The following is an 8,961-nucleotide window of genomic DNA, read 5'->3' on the forward strand; positions in this document are numbered from 1 at the left end:
CCATGCCAACAGCTAGCAAATGAACTAAGGTCTAGGATTTAACATCTTGCTGGCTTACCTGATAAAACATGATTTTCAAATGTATTATGAGGAAAAACAAAAATAAACCCCAAGAGACAGTGATGATGAAATGCTTGAAATGCTCTCTAATAAACTTGTTCTGATTCCAAGTTCCAAAAGATTACAAAGTATTTATAAATTGCTGCATTCTCATTGGGAAGGGAAAAAAAAAAAAAAAAAAAAAAAAGACCTCTGCAGTATCCTCTGCTTCATTCTTGGCTTCCTGTTCTGAGGCTCACTCTATGGTACCTAATACAAATCAGCAAATAGCAGGGGAAAGAAAAAAAAAAAAAAAGAGAGGGGATGGGAGGAGGAGGAAGAGAGACAGAGAGGAGGGTGAAGAAAGAAACAAAGTGGGGGGCGGGGGGGGAAGGAGGGGGGAAGACACTGAGCCATCACCTTAAAGGACAGCCCCACCTACTGGCAAAAGAAATGAACCGGCTGTAAAAGATCGCTTTTTAAAAGATTTTCTGACTCAAACGAGTCTGAAAATCTGTGGCCCCATGTTTCTTCAGCAAGGAACAAAGGGCAGGGGTTGCGCAGAGAAATAGATCTCCTTATCCAGTGTTAAACGAGTAAAAGTTTTCATTAATTTTCATTCCTTTTCTGTTAATTATTTGTCTCTGAAACTTGAGAAGGAAATAGTTTGGGTAAGGGTGGTCTGTTACTGAAAGCACCAGAAACCTTTCCATGTCAGCCCCTGGCGTGCCACAACTAAACGCTACCTGTCCTCTGTCTCGTTGTACACCTCGCCACTGAGCAGTGGTGGTAGATTCAACATCTTCAGTCATGGGTTCAATCAAGAAAAAAAAAACACCACCACCCCCCCCACCCCCCAAAAAAAAACCAGGTTCCTGTGCCAGAGTCATATGACGTGCCCGTCTATTACAGACTGCATTGCCAATCACGCAGCCTGGTACACAACTGCCACGTCAGATCTATACATTCCCATGCATTCAGATGACAGCTGCGCAGCCAAATCTGGAACCTTGACAAAAAATGCTCCTTTTTAAAATTCAGACTGCTAAGTAACAGTAACTGCTAATACAAGAAACTCCAGCTGCACTGGATCAACCTCAGTTTGAGCTAAATCAGACAGCATTATACAGTTCTCATTTTGCTTTCTTGACCAAAAAAAAAAAAAAAAAGTGGAACTGGGATGGCCATCAACAAACACCCCCTCGTGTTTCAGCCATGTTGGGGGGGTGGGTGCAGTATGGTAGGAAAGGAAGGGGGCAGTGACTAAGAAGGTGGGAGGTGCACAGAAGAAGGGCCAAAAATAATATTGCATTTCTTTCATTGTGTAATACAATTTTGGCATGTAAAGATAGAAGAAAATAAACCTAATTAATACCTGTATGCAATAAGGCTATCATCTGTGATATGCCAGATACTTAACACGTTAACCTCTGATTCAGTAACCCCAGGCAGCTATTAGGAATTTGATCTCCTAGAGTCAATTCCAATATTGTTCTGATATGTTCTTTTTTTAATATTTTTACATCATGAGGTTTTGACTGCTTAAATTTTGCTTGAATCCAAGCTATCTAAAACCAAATTTCTCTGCCTCCAAGTGGTGGTCTGACATGCTTGGCCCTTCACAACAAGCACTTGGAATCTCTCAGTATTATATCTCATTTTCAAGCATTTATCAATACAGAATGTTATGAACAATTGTTCTAACAGTGAAATCTAATCTCATAAAATTTTAAATATTTTCTCTTCAAATATTACAGTGATTAAAAGAACATAGCAAGCAACCTTATCACACTAAGTATTTAGTTAAAACACACCATAATATATCCAAATACTAATACTCAAATGATGACATAAAAAGTGCAAGATTAAGCTGGATACAACCATGCAACCTGTCTCCTTTGAATGTGCCTGGACACTGATTTAGAAAGACTTCATGTGCTTTCACGTTTCACTGCTGCCACGATCACCAGTTTTGAATCTGGCTTTTCTGCTGGTACTACTGGTAGGCTGCTAAATAGCTCAGGCAGCTCCCCACTACCCAAATGCAGTTCAATTCTATGACCTTGAGGTAAAGATCTACAAACCATTATCTTATTATTATCAGCTGGTAACACACTCGTCAATTGTTTAAATTCTTTTTTAGGTATAATTGCAAGAGCAGAGTTATCTTTTTTCCATACATTTGCAAAGTTCTTCAGGATCATGAAGAGCATTTGCAGGCGACAAATTACTTCGTAGGGCTACTAACACTTCTGGCTCAGAATCATCCTTAAAATTTTAAATACTAAACAGATGTTCAGGTACTATTGCTGATGTCAATTGATCATTCTCAGAAATCTTTCTGTTCATGGAGGATGTTTCTGGAAATCATGAATTGCCTGGTGTTTATAAATACAGATTTATCTCTAGATTAAAAGGCAAAATGTTTACTCCTCATCTTGAAGTTTTAATAAGAGTTCCTCCAGTCTTTGCTACAGTCTGGGCACGTTTGACATTTTACAGGCATAGCTTCTTTAAAATATTCCTTTTGAAATAATGAAATAACAGTACAAAACTAGGAATCTGGATAGCTTAAACAATAAACACTGGGTAGTAAAAATCTTTGAGATCCCTCAGGTGCCTAAAGTTTTAGTCCTGAATGTAACACTGAACACACTAAATTTCCCTCCAGCTTAAACATAATTTTAATGTATTATGAAAGTATACAGCTTTAATAAATCCTAAACAGTCCTTCTTTAAGCATCAGTAGAGGTACAGCATAGGATGCTTAATATGACCACTGTATCATTAACAGAATACTGAAATCTTTTTTTTTAAGCAGCATTTCTCATGGCTCAGATTTCACTGGTCACACTGGTATAGGAAAATTGATAGGGTTTGTGGTTATCTTAACAAGTTCCTATATAGATTATCTTTTTTTAATGACAGTATCTTAGGTACATTTTATTTATCAAAATATTAAGAACTCTCCCTTGATTCTTTACAGTATCTCTTTCTAGTGTTCTAGGAATTAATTCAGCAAATTGCAGTGAGTATGGAAAACAGATAACAGAGTAATTAATCTAGTATGTAGGGAATGAGCCATCCAAGATCCTCCATGGACAAGCAGGTGATAATCCAGGGGGCTTTTTTTCTTTCTCAACTTGTGAACCAATTGTACTGCAGTTACAGAAGAGCTATACAAGCAGTTAAAGTGGAGAAACATAATCATGGAAAACCAGGACCTGGAAAAATGACATGGACTGTAGCAACACAGAACAGAATATTGCATCCAACCAGTTTCAATGAAAAGTGAGGAAAACCTCTGAATAAAAACTTTTTGCACAAGAAACAGAATACATCTGCCAGCTTCTGAACAGGTATCTACAGAATAGATATAGTCCATTTCTACAGCAATAGATTTTTGTCACATTGTCATGTTTTTGTGTGCTAGATGCAAATGTTGGCAGTTCTGAACAGCCAAAGATCTGCATTTGTGAGAGCCCATACTTACCTAGAAAGCTTGTGAATTGTACTATTACAGTCTTACATTTAGATGTTACATGAGATAAACTAAAGCACAGATGTTTGTAGTCTTTCTTTTACAATTCAGGACTAATTTAGCATATGATTGTCATCACAACATATCTCTCAACAACTCAAAATGAGCATATAAAATACGAAATATAAATATCTTTACAGAAACTAATAGTCTAATGTATACTCCTCTACTTTGCTTACATTATGGATTACAAAAACTTGTTTCACCATTTTTTATGCTAAACATATCATGCTAAAATAATTTAACTCACACACTTTCATATTGTTTCCATGCTCCTCAGTTTTAGTGACATTTCCATGGCTATGAAGAGCTCAGAAACTCCCTTGCAGGACAGAAAACTCTAGTACTGTGCAGAAAAGTGAAAAGTTTGTCAGAAACTCAAGCTGCATATTGTGATGTGAGGGAATATGCAGAATATTGAAAGCAAGCTACTGATGTAGCCACGGATTGGACAATTCCAGTAAACCACAGGAAAATACCAGGAGCATGCACTGACCACTCATGGTCCATATCCTGCATTGTAGTGGGTTCAAAACATACCTTACAGCTCAAATTCAATTTCTCAGACCCGAAGTGATATACCAGAATATGGGATATATAAATACACATAAGAAACAACGTTTTCTAACACTTTGTATCCTACTGAAGCATCTACAGCTTGCTATGCTGAGAAGTACTGTGCATGTCCTGCTCTGAACCATAGTGCAAAAAATAAAAATAACACTTCCAGAAAAACACCATACATTTAAAGAAAATGTCTTTTTTTTCTTCTAATTGAATAGATAGTTTATTAATATTCCTTAAGCCTGTAAGAAAATACCTGAAGCACCCACACTTGAAAGGGGATGGAACGCAGTGTACTCATATATAATAGCGTAACTATTTTAGAACACTTCAGGCAGCAAGAAACAAAGAATCTGAGGTACATCATTACAATAAAGCATGGTATGTAGCAGTTTTGTTGTAAGCTCCTATGCTATTATTTTAAGAGTTTGTTTGCAAGACACACTTCTGTATTTTGAAGTATAAAATGGTATCTATAAAATATTATACAATGTAATATACTGCATTGCAACAGAGGTGTTTTCAATATGCCAAAAATGAGCTACATTTTCTTGAACCTAACTTCTTTTACAATGTAATTAATAAAGGCACCAGCCTGGTATTTCTACTAAATCGTAGCATAGATCTACATGACTGTCATTAAAAAAAAAGTAATTTAGTAACTGGTAAGGTAAGACCATGGTGAAGAGGCAATTGACTGCTTGGCAGTTCTTTTCCAGAGAAAGAGAGCTTTTAAAGATGATAAGATAATGATAAAACCATTCACCTCACTTACAAATAAGTGTTGAAATTAAATTCTATCAGTTATTTCTAGAACAGTGTGAAGAAATAAAAAAAAAACCCTGGGGGTGGGGGTGGGAGGGGGGAAGGGAGGAGGGAACACATTTAAAGGACTTCCACTCTTCCCATCAAAATTAACTTTAATCTGATAATAGTAGATAATCTTATATTAATATTCAATCTGATTTTGGTTTAAGAAAGAGACTTTGGTATCTATTCTTAGAGTGAGCAGTTACTTATTAGACATGAAAATTCTGTAAATGCCATATTGTCAAGAGACAAAATTTTGCATTTTTAATTTTCTGTTTTGACACTCATGAACATAATTTAATACAAACATCACTACTTATAAGTTAATATATTAAATGAAATCTTGCTAGTAAGCTGTTAAATATAGCGCATTGATACAATGCTGACCAAAGTTTCTCTCAGGTATTTTTACTATAAATTCCCATATATTTTGGAATTCATTAATGTATCTTAAATTTATATTATTAAATTTTTACCAATTGCTAACTGCCGTGAAGTAGACGCTACAGTACCATGAAAGAAAAAAGTTGCTGTCCAAGGTACTGTACAGAAACACGAGGTTTTTAATTAATCTATCGAATGCATTAAAAATATGTTCAAATTCATTATATAGTAATTGTCCCTAGCAAGCAAGCTAGCCTTGTTGAAATTCCCTACATGATACTGCAGTATCAGTGTTATGCTGCTACTTTCCAGGGCCTCTTCTGCTGCATTCCAGTATAATCAGATGTACCAGCACCTGACAATACTCAGTATGTATAATTCATTTCAGGACAAACTCATTCTATGTTTTGTTACAGATTGATTTTCAGCAGGGTGTAAATACAAAAAAATTCTTTGAATTCTACATAGTGCATGAAAAAAAAAAGCTACCCTCTAATATAAATCTAGCTAACATGTACTGTTCTGGCATTCTGCAGAGCAGTCACTAAATGTAATTTTATCTGCAGTATTCACCTTACATATTTCAGAAGCACATAGATGCATGCATTTATGCAGTAAATACCAAACAGCATCCTGGATTTAACTGCTACTTCAAAAAATAAACTAAGAGTGCAATAAAATTAAATACTTCTCTTTTTTTAAATTTTGTTTTGTTTAATAAAGGAAGCATATTTGTAATTTTCAAGGCTAAAACAATGCAACAGCCAGGAACTGCAGTAAACCTCTCAGAGCTAATAGCTATATCCAATAATGCTTTCCCACACCACCTTCAAGCAAATGGATTTCATTCACTGCTTAATCAGTCAAATTAACAATAATCCCCATATGGTTAGAAAAGATGTTTGTTAAACAAACCCAATTTATGATTTATTCATTTGTAAAGTGTCTTAAAGCTGAGATGCCTAGAAGAACTACTACTCTGTTAATTCAATCATGCTGACAGAGCTGGTTTCACCTAGCAAATTGCCTCTGCAATTCACAGCATGGCTGACAGCTATCTGCATAGAAAAATAGCACAGTAACCATTTAAATCATGCAAAAACATTTACCTGAGAAGATGTAGCAAAGATCAGGATCCAGTTTCCAGACCCCATGAAGCACGAAGCTGAGGGAGCAATCCACTAGCTTGCTCAGGCCAGCAGTGTCTCTCCTACACTTGACCTAGACTGCCTTACATAATGAGGAATCAGTGCTGTATCCTGTGTGGAGGAGCAAGCTGAATGTCATCACTGCCAGAAGTAGGGAGAACTGGCAGCAGGCAGGCTGGTAGTTAGCATGGAGATCACGAAGTCTGCTTTCCCTGAGTGTTGTGGGAGAAAACACAAGAACAGCTCAGAAATGCTGGTGTCATTCCTCCCCTGGAATGAATGACCGGAAGGAGTGAGGGTGTTACAAACGTGAGGCAGACAGCAAGTGCTAAAGCTGCATCCGTACCTGCTATGAAGGTAAAAGAATTCCTGCCACGCTGTGTCTAGAGGACTGCATAGGTACAGCTAACAGGAGAGCAACAGCAAGGCAAAGTAAGGAAGGAGACAGACAGACTGCTGCTGCATACCTTTGCCTATATATTACTCATTGTGGTGAGTAGAAGAAAAGCAATGGTATAAGATAAAATAGTGGATTAATTTACAAAGGGAAGTGCTATTCCCTTAAATCTTACTGCATGCAAGTTAGTTTCTGGAAAAATAACCATGTTACCTGTTTTACCTGGTGTTACAGAGGTTAAAGTGCTTGTATTACAGAGATTCTGATAGTTTCAAGAAAATGATGGGTAAGATACATGCTGGGTTGTGGATGTTTACAGTCATTTCTGATATTTCTTTGCTATTTTATGAGGAGAAGCTTTGGGATATCTCTTAGTTTATTGTTGTTTGGGTCATATAAGTACTTCCTCTGTGGAAGGCACAAGAGGAGAAACAAGTATCCAGGATTAGCCAGCAGTTAGAAACCTACACAACCTTGTTTTTTACAAAAAGCAGCTTTATATTAATTAAAATCACTGCATATAACTTCTATTCCATATTTTATTTCTTTTGAATACTTGAATAGTAAGTAAAAAGCCTTAAATACTGATAATGCATATACAAATTATTCTTGAATGATATAGTTTCTCCTTAGAAAAGAAGGCAAAGTTTTCACTAAGATGGGCCATCATAAGTTTTCTAGTTATATTTGAGACAGCTTGATTAGGCATGATCAAGAATAATGCAACTGGACACAAATTCCTAATGTCACAGCTCAGTACCACTTGATAATGACTATAGTAACTGAGAAAGAAACTATCATTTAATAATATTTAATGCTCCATTTTATGAAAGTACCGCTATACTTGATGGTCCTTCTCGCTTAAACTAAATGGATTTGGGTTAGTGAGTGAAATAATGGACGTAATTTTCAATACAGCTCTGAAACTTGCCAAGTTAAAATCCTGGGCTGCATTAAATACAAGAGGAAAGAGGAATTCAGTAACAACATTGCCGCAACATCAAAAGACAGGTCACTAAACTCACTGAAAGTTTTAGTATCAGTGTGGAACATTGGCTGGGTTTTACAGACATCAGCTTAGGTACAGGCACTATTATACTTAGTTACACCCTTAGCTGAGTAAACATGATTTTGGAAAAATCATGGGGGATAGGTGAAGGGGATAAAAATAATCCAGTTATTGTTTACAGAATCTATTTAAATTATTATTTCTCTTTTATAAATAAGCATACACTGACTTTTCTAAGAAATTTGATCAGGTTAAAAAAAATATGCTTGAGTGTCACTGTTTTTTGAAATATGTTTTCCTAGTCCCTTGTTGAATGATTTTCTTTTTGCTTTCTTGAGAATAAAAAAAAAAAAAAATTCAGAAGCATTTGGTAGAAAAGGTAGATCACTAATAACTCCGGATATATTAGCTGTATGTCTAAAGTATAATGTGGAAACCAAAAAAATGAAAGAGAAATATCATTTGAGAATGATTTTTTTTTTAATCAATTATTGATGTATTTGAAATAAGTAACTTGTTATCCACTCAGTGTAATTTATTATACCACATCAGCAAATAATATCTTGGTGTATTTATTTTTCATATATTGATGTTGACTGTTAATGAGGAGTCCCTATTAACACTTTGTATAATTTATATGCATGAACCTCTACTTTTGGTGGTTCAAGTGTTAAATAAGACTACTTGCTTAGAAGAAAATTATTTACATACTGGAACATGCTTAATCAAGAGTTGAAAATATCATGACCTGTATCAGACTATGAGAGCATATGAAGATAGTTAATTAAGTTGCAAAAGGTTGGTGATTCTGTTGATCATGGCACTCAAAACAGCAAAGCAGCCAAACTACTCATCTAAAGCCAGCTCAAATGCCTCCACAACCATGGCACAGTTAATAAATCATCCGGATAATCCGCCTACAGATAACCAAATGTTGACTGCATCAGGTAGAAAAATAAAGTTTATAGGTAAACGATAGGTAAACCAACCCAACACACAGAAATTGAGAATAAAATTCTACTTAAATGAACCAAATAGCAAACATGACTGTCAGCACTGCAAAGGCAAT

The 8,961-nt window shown here is 35.7% G+C and overlaps 1 protein-coding gene across 5 annotated transcripts in view; it reads right to left on the reverse strand.

Moving 5' to 3' along the window:
• LOC129207790 (sodium channel protein type 1 subunit alpha) overlaps positions 1-6,943 on the reverse strand; it is a 97,236-nt gene extending 90,293 nt beyond the window's left edge. For 3 of the 5 annotated variants that reach the window (XM_054829219.1, XM_054829220.1, XM_054829221.1), the window contains exon 1: positions 6,448-6,943. The gene's annotated coding sequence lies outside the window, so the exon portion shown is untranslated. The remainder of the gene's footprint in view (positions 1-6,447) is intronic. The other 2 variants (XM_054829222.1, XM_054829223.1) reach the window with 1 other exon arrangement.
• Between the last annotated feature and the right edge of the window lie 2,018 nt (positions 6,944-8,961).

The sequence above is a fragment of the Grus americana genome, chromosome 6 (assembly GCF_028858705.1).
Source record: "Grus americana isolate bGruAme1 chromosome 6, bGruAme1.mat, whole genome shotgun sequence".
NCBI lineage: Eukaryota > Metazoa > Chordata > Aves > Gruiformes > Gruidae > Grus > Grus americana.